General features: G+C 31.5%; 1 protein-coding gene across 2 annotated transcripts in view; it reads right to left on the bottom strand.

Annotated features, from left to right (window-relative positions):
* The window catches only part of LOC127860712 (uncharacterized), a 372542-nt gene that overhangs the window by 273636 nt on the left and 84987 nt on the right, over positions 1-13919 (bottom strand). The gene's annotated exons all lie outside the window — the stretch shown is intronic.

Here is a 13919-nt window from a genome sequence, read left to right on the forward strand (position 1 = left end):
TGACATTATATTTACATTGTATGACCCATGATAATTAAAACATATCACAGTCGTTGAGGTGTTGCAATTTGCTTACCAAGTTGTAAATAAATTTGTTCTTAGGAACGTTCAGAAAGGGATTTTTTTTGCCAAAACATGGGCAGAACAACGACACTATTGGTGCCCCAATCATAAACCAGGAGAGCAACTTAAAAACCTGAAAGATAGTGAGCTTGTTATAATTTATTTGTAAAGAACATATTAAAGTAAAATCCACGAGAAAACATTCACATCTCACGATTGTCAGGTAACGCATGTAACAATTATGAAAGCTCTGGTTTTCGTTTAAATTTGAGCTTTAGTCATGACGAATAAATTTAAGGGTCTGGTTTTTGCACAATGTATTTCGTCTTACGACCATATTGAACTAGAGAATGCCATTTTGGCGAAAGGATGTGGTTTTATTGCTACTGTAAACAGACTATGTTGTATATTTCGCAAGATATATGACCTCAAATACAATATAAACGCATGATCAGGAATCAGCAAATCGTTACAGAGTTTAAATGTTAAGTACAGCCAGAATTATAATCTACCATATGAAAAAAACTCAAATAAGACAAACAAATACCCAAATACAACGGCTGTCGTCGGGTTCAGGGTCAGTAATATTCTCGTTGATTCCTCTGTTCCAGAAACTGTCCAGCACATTTTGACAGGTTGGGTGTGTAATGAAAGCCTTATTGCCCGAATGAATCGCAATTTCAAGACAAGATTCATCTTTCCAGTACGGCAGCTCCATTAAAAGTAGAGTTAATGTAGTATCCGCATCCCGTTCGAAGCATTGGCAAAATGTTTCGTTCGCCAAACTAGACCAGTCGCTGCACGAAAAAATATAACATTATTATTTATCAACCTACCGGTTTCTCTAAATGAACATATATTATATAATATCACATGCTATTCTTGCATCTAAGAAGTTGCTATTTGGGATTATTTTCCAGTTAAATAAGGAGAACATTATTTTGTTTTTTGTTTTGTTTTTAAAAAACAAATAAAAGTAAAATATACAAACACATTTTTTTCTCTTTTTATAAAACGTATTCTGCGAGTTAAAGCAAAATATTACTTAGACGCGTCTTCATGGTATACTTTTTTCTTAAAATATGAAAAAAACAACCAAATTGTTAAAAATAAGAACTGTCCCTTTAGTACTCAAAATATAAGTAGGGAATAAATAATGAACTAGGAAAAGTCATTTAAACTATTAATAAATCACAACTGTGAAAACGCCCCTGTACAAATTATCGTTTTTCTAACTTCAAAATAAATCACAAAAAAAGAAAACCTCCATAAAATACATCGTATGACAAATGTCAATATACCTTTAATAATAAGGAAGCATACTTATTTTTAACCATAATTCATGATAACATTATTTTAGTATTTATATGTTCATTAATTATAAGTGTTAAGCTCTTAGGTGTTCACTAGTGTAGGGACTTATTGGTCAAAAATGATCATTTAATTTTAACTTAAAATGCAAAACAATATGTCGCATTATAAAATGTACATAAGCCACTGGATGCCTGCACCACACATCCATTATGTTTTAAACATGCTTCGATGGATAAATTTTTGTATTTCTGTTTACATTGATCGATAAACTAAATATTCATACTTCTTCCGTTTTTTATAGAGTGTAGCAAGCACCTTGTCATCTGTTATTCGTCTCAAATCGTTGCACACGCTGTATGCTATGAGGGCCATGGCTATGGGATCCTTTAAGAAAAAAAATGTTGTTGTTGTTAAAGCATTTAAAACAAACATCTATGCATAAAGCATCGATACAAACACATTTACAGTTGTTGTATGAACCCATCTAACATTAGAAAATAAATCTGACTTAACATTCATTGTTTATATCCATGTTTTGCTTAAAGAGTGAGAACATACAAAGTTGACAAATTAATAATATGCATTCGCAGCAGCATATTAAAAGTACATCATAAAACTGTGCTATGCGAGACCACAGAGTGCTTTCAGCTGTTAAGTGGCTTGAAGTTTTATTAATTTGGCATTTTTAACAAAAAGAAATAAGTGTTTTCAATCAATCCTTGAGGTAAACACCTTGGTCTTTTTGAATTTTTACAAGACCAGTAGGCCTTGTATTACACCGGTGTGTTTTCTTTTCAAACCTTAGTATTTTATCATGGCACATGCAAATATTACAAACATGACACACATAAAATATGTTTGTGTAGTAGACCATGATTATTAAACGTTCCTTATTACCTCAACTTTTTTCCACAATAGTATTGCACAATCGTGCTGTCTTAAAAGTATTGCCCATAAAAACATCACATTCCAGAATGTCAAAACATTCACACAAATCGCAGTTGGATAGAGTAAAAAAATTGCTTCGTTAACACGTGATATCCAGGAAAGATCTGAAATTAAATAAAAAGTAAAAACAATAGTTTTTTCAAATGAAAACAAATATTGCATTATTCAAGATATTTAAGAGATAATAAACACTGTGGAAACTTAAACCGCAAAATATGTAGAGATATGTTATTAGTATAACAATATCGATTTTTAAAGTCTTATGACCGACACAACAAAGAGCACAAAAAACAGCCCGAAATATTCGACAAAATATGTGTGCACATTGTACATTATATACATTATACAACGCATCAAAACAAGCAATGATAGTAAAAACCAGAAATATTACTACATGTGATTGATACCCAACCGAAAAGTGCAAGAGATTTGCGCTATATTTCTCTATGTTGTATAAGCGATGTCAAAGTATGAGCTTGGCCTTTAAGGTAACACTGTGGTTCTAGTATGCGACATACCGCATTATTAATGGTAAATATTTTTGCCAAAGATAATGCAACTTTCTTTAATGATTAGATTAAAGCAATAGTACAAAACATACACAAGTAAGCTTTCGTTAATTGTATCATAAAAAGCACATCGTTCCTCATCGTGTTAAGAAGAATCTCGTGTATAGTTAAGTCATTATACGATGGCATTATTATCTGGCCCAATATTGGTATTACGTCGACGTCCACAAATATTTGACGACAATCACTGATGATATTACAAATATTTTGTGTAATTTTTATTATGCATATACATTAAAGCTATATAATCTTATATTTGGCACAATTAAAAACGTCTTCTTCCTGAGATGCAGAACGATGATCTCTTATTTGACTAATGATGCTTCTGGAAACTTGCAGAAAAGAATGGATAATTAAATGATATTCATTTCACGGTACTGAAGAACGTTGTATTCATGTTGCTCCGGTCGATATTAACAGTTAAGTAGTACTATTGTACTTTATTCAATTTTAATGTTCGATTTTATTTTTTTTTAAGTTTCAAATGAGATGATATTAATCTTATAGTAATTTAAACTCTTCTGAATGCAATTATTAATTAACAAAGGTTTCAGTTCGGCATTCCTTAAAGTCGATTAAAACCCTAAGTGCTTTGCAACGGTCGTTCCAGGGTTATCCCTGAATTAATCGATGTCATGTTTATTGTTGTTTTGTACATAATATCCCTTTAATTTTAAGACAACTTGCTGGTTGCCTTAAACAAAAGACAATGTTACTGGAGTTTCATTATTTCTTTTTTTATATTTAATGCAAAATAAGCAAACACAAAAAATTGTCAATTAACTTTATGGATTTTGATTAACGCATTTTGTATTCTACTACCTTTCGCAAAACAAGCGTTCGTCTAAAATTGCTGAATTGACTAAAAAAAAGTAAGACACGTATGTGTTGTACGAAAGGTTTCATCTAAATGAAAAGAAGTTAGTATGACAAAATATGTTTATTGATTCACAAAGAACACCAGCTATTAAGGTTAGTCCAGTATAAAATTTAAATGTGTTGGTAGCTCTATTATAATTAAACACAGGCTTGTGGTGTGACAATGACACCATAGAAAAATGAAAGCAAACGGTAAACTTGATACGATACTAAGTATTATACTTGTTCATACATTAAATCAATTAAATTTGTTAGTCTTACTGTATTCTTACTTTTTACTTTTTTGCTACAGTTTTTTAGAAAGCCTCAATATTTTAGTAACGTGATTATGTGTTTTAACAATTTTGAGTCCGCAATTTAAAGACGACTTGATGAGCAGTTATAAGAACATGTAAGACGGTGTCGTATGTCAACGCATATGTCATTCTGTAAAGTTCTATCAATTCATACGGCTGCCCAAGGCATTAAATTGAAAAAAACAAACTTACTTTGTCCATAAATAGCGCTGAGGACTTGAGAAATATTGTTGGAATCCTGAAATATACGATATCGCATTAGTTCGCATTAAGGCTGCAAGAGTATCACTGTGTAATATCGCATTATTATTTCACAACCGATTAAATGAAAACTTGAATTCACGAATGGAGGAAAAAAATGATAAAACTATTTCTTAAATACAATACACACAAATTGACAACTTTCTGTTACATTCAACACATTCTTTGTTATAAACATACGAACAATAATTGAGAATTGCTTGATCGTGATATGATTTAGAGTCCACTGACGACTCTGACATTCTAAATATGACGTCAGATGATACGAAACCAATTGCTATCATTGTAAATGCCGAATGCCTCCCTGGGACTTAAAGGGCAACTTGACCTTGCAAGAAAAGGGAAACACTTACTTATTAATGGAAAAAAAGAGAAAAATAACAAAGAAGAATTACTCGGATATACTGCGTAATTAGTTGTGAAACTTCTATTATTAGCGGCTTGTCAGTGTTGTATAAAAGCTTCAATCCCTTCAATACTTATGCATGAAGAATAAACACAGGGCAATAAGTCCTATGCAAACATTCACGATATAAAGCTCATCTGTTTAATACCTTCTATACTAGGGGAGATATGTGCACAGAAGTGTATAGAAGTGTAGATGTTATTTATTAACTTATGACAAGGAATAAGAGATCCTGTTTCCTTTGCAGAATTTGTTTGAAATCTGCAAAATATTATGGTCCATTCTTGGTCACTATTTTGTGTGAGCAACCACGTTTTTGATATTTAATGAAACTATACCAGTCACTGATCACAAAAAGCAACATATATTTGTATGTTTGTTGCTGTTTTATAATTAAAAAAAGATCATATAAGACATTGTGTAGCATTCGAAGTGCATACATTGATATTCAATAAACCATTTTAACCGCGAGTTAGTAATGTAAAATAAGTTCAGATAGATTATAACCGACTATAATAATAAAGTCATTATCATAGACTTAACGCTTAACACAATCAAGTTGTGTTATTTTAATATTTTTAAAAAATATATATTTAAAAAAAATGCATGAGTTTCACATATTTTTTTTTAAGTTCTCACATTATGACGTGCCGTCGTATAATCCTTTTGTTGCAAATCTTACAAATATAAGACCCAACAAGAACAACAGAACAATAAATTCCGATACAATATATAAGTCCATGTATTTTGCGTAAAACAGAAAGTTTCGAAATGAACAAAATCTCACGCTCATGTTCTTTTCTTTGCATTCATTTAATTCCTTAGTCATCTTAACCTCGTCCGCATATTACGATAAAAGCTCATCAAACTGTGAAACACTAAGTAAAAATGGTGATTACAATATGGCATAATATTATTTATGTTATTGGTAAGTAAGCCTGTACGACATATGTAGAACACATCTTTAAAAGGTAGTGGTTAATGGAACATGAACTCGCGTTGCAGTTTTTTTACATTTAGGTGTCGTCCTCAATGAAACCAGAACTTGTTTTATTGTTGCAAGAACCGTTGTCTTTGGAAATATCGCGAAAATGTTTCTGACAGTATGTTAGCAAATTACAAAATTAAAGGTCCCATGTATTGTTTATATTGTGTAAGCAATCACTTTTTTAATCTTCAATTACATTATACCTTTGTATTATCTAAATACATACAGCTGTTTTCAGGCAATCATTTTCACGATTAAAATACGAAAAATGAGATGACAATAATATAATATTTAACGACTATAAAAGATAACATAAAACAATATTTTTGTCGTAGCAACAGCAAAAGTTCTCATTTAGAAGTAATCTTACACAAGAAACAAGATTAGTCATTAACAAAACATACAGTTATTTCAGAACATGTCAATGATCTACGTAAATCAAGTAATAAGTTTAGTTCAAACAACAGAACTATGTTAAAAACACCCACATATCGGTCCTATTGTTAGAACATTGTATTAATCAGACATGATGGGAACGATCTATTCATAATGACTCAGCTAGAGAAAAAACCCAGAACGTTGCAAGCAAATTAGGAAACGTCGGGCATAATACTAAGAAATCAATGTCGCAATATCCACCCATACACTAAAAAGGGTATTTTAAGAACCGACCTCGGCTTATACACCAGAGGGCGTTCTGGTATTGTTTAAGGTAAGACGTATGCTGTTATTTTCAAATCTTAAATCTTTTAATATTAACTGGTTAATTAAATGATTTAATTAGAAACAAATATTTATTATTACAATTGATATTCGTATGACTGTTGTTTTGTTGCATTGGTTATAACAATATAGTATTAATTTTAAACGATGAATCGATGTAAATAACTATGTAGAATGTATTATTAAAACGTTGAACTGTATACCATATTAAAAAACATTAAATAATAAGTATCTTGAAATAAATAACTTTACAAATAAGTTGAAGTCCTTATTATTGTCATTTACCTATGTATGTTGGAACAACTATACAAATAATTTTTTTTTCAAACCGAACAATATATATTAATAAATTGTGCATGCAAATTTACATATGCATGGTTTAACATATTATCTCAAGCGTATTCTGACATTGTTTCAGAATACAAATGGACTATTTTACACCGTCTTAGTTATTCTCTCCTAGGACAGCGTAAACATGGAAAAAAAATAAGCGCTTAAAGAGACTTGTTCACACTTTAGTAGCATGATGATTTTCAAAATAATTGTCATATATTCAACAAACATGTATGCATAATGTTAAAACAACCGAAATAACGCTCTTGACTAAGAAATATGTTCAAAATAGTGGTTTATTAACGGATTATCATCATACTTAGTCGGTAAAATAATTAAGCGTTTGTAATGCTCTTCCTTGATAATTTTGAAAATCTGTCGAGTATAAGTATAGTGTATTTGAAGCGTGTTGGCTTTTGCTTCCAGGGGAATCGGGTTCAAATCTCGGAGACGGCAATATTTTTTAATAAACTGTTTAACTTGCCATTATAAAGAGCTATGACTATTAAACACATTATAGCTTTGTAAATAAACATATTAAGTGACATTTTTCAAAAATTCGAAAATCTTTGAACAAGAGCAATGAACCTAAGAACAACCATACAAGTTTCTAAAATGGTGTAAGATTTAAAACAGTTGTAGAAAAGTAGGTCGGACAGACACCTTACACTTGACTCATTCATCGAATGCATGAGATAAAAAAACACCCCATAAATATCTTTAAACGAACCATATTTTATATTGCAAAATTGTCAGGTATAAAGTCTCATACAGCCATACATCTTACCCATATTTCTATGTTTTTTTTGTTAATAATTATCAAACATTTAAATTATGTGTCCTTACATGTTTTTAAGTAAAACGCATGTTCTATTAAACAGCTGATTGTTAATTATATATGGTACAGACTCATTATCATGATATGTAGAAACATTAAAACAATATTACTTCACTAAGGAGACAAACGTTCAAATACATGGTACTCAATTGCGAAAACACGTGTGCAATGGTATCATATTTTACCCCAAAACAAAAAGAAAATCGTGCTTTATATGCACTCATTTAGTTTGCATGAAAAAAAAAAAATCAATTGTGACTGAAATTAACACCCAAGATGGTTTCCTTTCCTTATATAAGATAACCACATGCTGTTTACATTGTTTTAGTTTATGGTACTTTATGTGGACTCTAGCTTTTTGTATGGTAAACAATAATGTCAAGGTCTCAGAAATTAGCATTACTTACCTCTGCCCCTCGCTCCAATGAATCGTGCCTCTGTAAATCAAATTAATGTACTTATATTCGTAGAATTTAATTTCTCCAAAGATTTATGTGTTACGAATTTATCAATTTGTAATGTGTTGAAAAAGTGTAAGCTTCGCTATGTAATATTTATTCCAATATCAGGTGACGGCTTCTTCATTATCCTGTTTTGTAAAATGCGTTATATGATAACAGTGACCCAATGAATATAGGTTCTAAGAGCAAATAACTATACATAAAACTCCTCTGCTAGGACTTGGTTAGTTTCCGTTGCATATAATTCTTTTTGCAAAAGAAAAACTACACACGTTACCGTCTAATTTGGTTCGGCAAAAAGAACACTACGTCAAAAGAAATATAAAGTATAAGGTATTAATAAACAACATCAAGCATTTGACAATTTTAAACAATACATGCGTTGAAAAAGAGGGAAGGGATTAAAACTGTTGGCTTGAATCGGTGTTACCAAAACATGTCATAAGAAATCCAAGCAATGATAAATAATTATATATTCGCGTAGATGGCAGGGCAACCGAACACTAGGTAAACGATCATTGGTTAAGTGTGTTCATTAATTTTTATTTGCGCGCACTTGTGTATGCTTTCTCCTTGCGAGGGTGTGTGCGTTCGAACGCGAGTGTGTTTGCCCATGTTTATTTGCATGTGCGTATGTTTTATTCAAGCTGCGTTATGTAATTGCAAAGCTTCTAGTTGTATACCACCACTTGCAAATGTACTTAAAGTTCATAAACAGTTTGTGGAGTTGTCGAGTTTTAACTTCACAACTGCAATTACGTAATCCTTTGCTGTCGTGGTGGTTTGGAGGCGATGTTATGATAGGCATAGATGCAACGATGCATGACAAATTAGTTTGTGTATCATGTATAACACAATGCAGTAAGACATTATCACATATTAACTGCTCTGAAGCAACACAAATCTACGATATTAAGTAGAAATGCGAATAATAGTTTGATGACGGACAAGCATGTGTAGCAAGCAAGTATAATTTGGTTGTTATTAGATAATTATAAAATAGATTCGCTATTGCATCGAATAAAAAATATCCATTTAAATTGATATCGAATAAAGAAAGAACATCATTAGTTAATATACCATTTGACTTAAAACACACTCTTCCAATGTTCTCTTGTCCATATAGTCTAGTTGAAAATTCTTAAGAAAGTTGCCATCAATGTCAAACAACTGCTCAAAGACGTCGCAGCGACCATTTCTCACAGCTTTCATTACTACGCTGGAAACGTTTGTATGGTTATCATCCTAATAACAAACGATGTTAACCATGTTAAATACTGTATCGTTCGTAGACCTTTCTGTTATAGATTACATGTTGAGCAACCTTTTTTTGTTCATCACATTTTTTGTTTATAAACAATACATATAAAAAAGCATTTATAAACACTATAACTATCAATACTTAGCGTTCAGATATGAAGCAGATACTTAAATCATATATACTATAATGTATTATCTATTTAATACTAAGAGACAATCGGATATGGTGGTATTTAATCTTAAAAACTTTGCCAAACAATATTTGTGTTAACCTTGCACATTTCCTGGACGAGTTTCGCCATCTCGGCTTGCGACGTGATTTTTTCTGGAAAATATGAAAGCATATCATAGTATCTGGTTCTAAAACTTAAATAATTTTAGTTTTAGCTTTAGATTAATGAGATTACACGTGAAGGACAGCCTCGAGCTAACAAGTTAACGAGTTAACAAACATAGATAACATCGTTCGTTTGTACGACATGTAACGTACAGCCCAGCTTTGTGTAAGCTATTAGTACATAAATATTATAAAGCTTGAAAACATAGATTGAACATGTGGGACAAAGATAAAATTCTAATCTTTTTAATTATCGCCTTAAACACCAGAGAAGCAGTATAAAAGGGCCACACACTCACAGAATGTCTACTTTTCAATTGTAAACTAGTGTGTAAACAGCAGAAAACAAAAATCATTATTTTCATAATATTTAAGTTTGAATTTTATTTTTTCCAATGAAATTTGGCATACATATACTTTAGTATACACAATACGTATGTGTAAGTTGGTGGTTGAAAGTTTTTTAGTTATTGACTTACAGAAACAACTTTTTGTTGTCTGCTTGAGATTTAAATTTCCCTGTAAATGCTAAGCACCTCCCACTTAAAAGGTTTTGAACCTTCTTTCAGCCAGTAGCTAGCGAATGACTCAAATCAAGTTTACATGAAAATGCAGATTCAACAGTATGTCAAATGCTATTTATGAACACCCTAATGTTAGCAGCAAATCACTGGCAGATAAACCCAGCCTACTGGTTAATGTTAGTTAATATTTTACCACCGCAAAATCAAGCACGTGAGATCCGGCTTTTAAGATAATTATGAGCTTTACCTTTTCCGTTTGATTTAGTTGGATATCGGAATTTGCTACTGTACAATATCCCGAACATTGATTACTTTTATAGCTTGTTATGAAATGTGATGGAGTTAACGACAAAATGAAACCGGTATATATGCCGATCTACCGACAAAAACACTAAACTTCTGCATTTCAACTGCCGTTTTTAATATGGTCGTAAGTAAATACTTGCCAATGCATTTGCTAGCTTTATTTCAAACAGCCTCTTCGTTAATATAAACATTTAGATACAATTGTTAAATACTATAATATGCACAATGCATGGTGGGGGAATACGTTTCTCTAGATTTGATCATGCACAAATTTATATTCAATCCATATTCCGAAATGTAAACTTATCTCAAATATAACTTACAAGACAAATGAACACGAAACACAGACCAATAATAAATTGAAAAATAGTAAAACTTTTCCCCAACTTGCTTTCTTACAAATACTGGCTTGTTGTTTTTGTCAATTATATTTACCTTTCCAAGAATGCTCAACCACAAATGTGGTGATTTCGTTCCACGTGATTTCTTTCATCGGCATATTCTTGGAGTCCTCAAGTTTACTTCCAGTGGTCGATACGCTGAAATTATTTAAGAATGTGTGGTCGTTCGAGAACAAAATACCTTATTTAAAGCAAGCGTCAAATACAACGTTTTTTCTTGCCTTTACTTTCGTCTTGGAGTTACGCTACGCTCCGGGAACTATAAATACTGAAAGTTCGCTGAAAATCATTCTTTAGCTTTCGAACACGACGAGGTGTACATGTAAGTCGCATTGCTTTAATTACTGTAAAAAAAACTCCCACACACCACAAAATTAAAGTACTTGGATTCTGGCCAGTGTTTGTATATAGATTCAGTAAAATGCGCACAGATCCGGAAAAAAAGGGTCCCGTCAAGGCGGCTTCCTTAAGACCATTGGCTAGAGTACACGGAATCAACCAGTTGTCAAAGACTGTTAACCTCAAAGCTGTGAAAACAATGCATTCGCCATGAACTTGTAATCTTCAATTCGGGAACAAATTAATAATTTTAGTTTTATGTGCATATTGTTAATCAAACCATCTGCAGGATGAGACCTAACATCCGGTGGTTCAAAGACAATAGCCGCTGAGGCTGACAAAATGGTTAAGGTTTTTACACTTTTTTCCATGTTTAAGGCACATATAAAATGGTTAATGATTGTTCCTGGGCGACTTGCCACATTTGCATAATGTTTTTACCTTCTTAAATTACACCTTATTAATATTACTCTCCGTTTTAAAATAAATCGGCAATATTCTATTAGCACACATCCTTCCGGTGTCAGGGGATTATACAAACATGTCTTTAAAGTTATATGTTTTCATACCGTGCTATGGTATCTTATATTCTATGTGTATATATACTAGCCTTCTGTTCTGCCAAACCTTAGGAAGAAAATATTAAAACTTCTGTGTAGCTTGTCGTTGGATAATTCTCTAATTAAATACAATTGTATGTGTTCCTAAAAAGTTGAAACCAATGGTCTTAAAGGAAAGCAATTCAATATATTCAATTTGCGACTTAGTTAAAAGTAGTTTCAAACAATTATTCACACAGTAGAAAAACATCGTTACCGTAATGCCAGCCAATCCGTTTCGAACAAATCTCAGTGTTTAATGTTTAAAAACCAGTTGACTAGAACACAGACATAAAGTGGTTCATCAGATTACATTAATACATCTGCGTATCATCCAAATGTGTGTTCATTTAACTGAGAACGAAATTTACTTATTCAAGTAGATATTAGAATGTGTGTTTAAAATGAAAGCTAATACGTTCATGTAACTTGCTACATATGTGGACGAGTTTCATCCAATACAATATTTTAACTATATACTTTCCGAAAATGATGTTATAAATGTATATGCAAAGAATGAGCTAAGCCAAAAAAAGTAATTTAACTGCTTATCATAAAAATAACAAGAACAACAGACAAATGCTTAAAGAAGAAAATGCTAAATATGATATTATAAAATTATGTTAGTCGGCATTGGCGTTTAAATACACATGCCCGTAACCAAATTACATTAATAAGCCCGATCATATTTTGCATCTTAATGTTAAGCCACCGTTGGGTAAAGGTTGTACCGTTGGCTCACACACGATTGGCCAACTATTAATAGTGTAGCAGTTGGCCATTTGTTAAGAAAGTTGGATGGTCCAACACCGTCAATTTAAAAAAAGCAATAGGGCAATGCTGCTGATAGTACTTTTACCACAACAACAACTATTACTACTACTTCTACTACTTCTTCTACTACTACTACTATTTCTACTACTACTTTTTTTCTTTTTTTATTCATTCTAAAGCATAAATTGTATACATACATATCTTTCATTTGCAATCAATGGTTTTTACATATTATCCAGTAATATGCCTTAAAATGTTTTAGACCTTGGTTTGTAACATTACAATCAGTGAGAACAGGATGTGTTCTAATATATATATAATAATCAATGATGTTATAAGATTAAAAAAGAAAAAAAAAACTAAAATGAATATATGAAATGATAAACTAACATAAAGATAGTAGTATATTTAAGTGGACAAGCATTATGATAATTTGATTCGATTCCATTTTTGTTCAAAAATATGCAATGTATCATTACTGAGGGCTATTTCTTTCTCAATCTGGATTTTCAAGTTCAGGCTATGTATAAAACAATTAAAATTTGGTAATTGTTTCTTGTATTTCATGTTAAAGATAAAAAGTTTCATCAATATGATAATAAAATTCACAATATTATTACCGTCTATGGATTTTAATGAGTTAATTCCAAAACTAACATTTAAGAGGGATAGTTTAATGTTTAGTTGCTGTTGGCCAAGAAAGGAAGTCAACTGATTCCAGATAGGTTGGATGTATTTGCACTCCCAAAATAGATGTTCTATAGTTTCGATATTTTCATCGCAGAAGTCACATACATTAGAGTTAGGTAATTTGCATTTATAAAGATATTTATTGGTTGCGATAATTCGATGTAGGTATTTGAACTGAAAGTTTCTTAGTGTGATGTCGATTGTTGTTTTGTATGACATAATAAATATTTCTTTCCAGTTTAATTCATGCTCTTGGAATATATTTTGCCATTTTATTTGGAATTTTGGTAGTTCGTTAATCTTGTAGCTTATTTGTGTTCTTTATAATAGCTTGTTCGGTTTTTGTTTTGAGGTGAGTTTTTGTAGAAATTGTGCTCTAAAGTTTTGCGTGCTGTTTGGGTTTATATTAGATTTTATATGTGATGGAATACTTTTGATCAGCGTGTAATACATAAGGAAGTCTGTTGCTGGGATTTCATACAAGTAGCATATATAATGACAGGAATAAAAGTCGTTTTCTATGGCAACATAGAAAACTAACCCTAATTGGAAAAATAACTGTATTAAAAACTTTCGCACTACCGAAATTAATATATGTACTTAGCGTTCT

The sequence above is a fragment of the Dreissena polymorpha genome, chromosome 15 (assembly GCF_020536995.1).
Source record: "Dreissena polymorpha isolate Duluth1 chromosome 15, UMN_Dpol_1.0, whole genome shotgun sequence".
Classification (NCBI taxonomy): Eukaryota; Metazoa; Mollusca; class Bivalvia; order Myida; family Dreissenidae; genus Dreissena; species Dreissena polymorpha.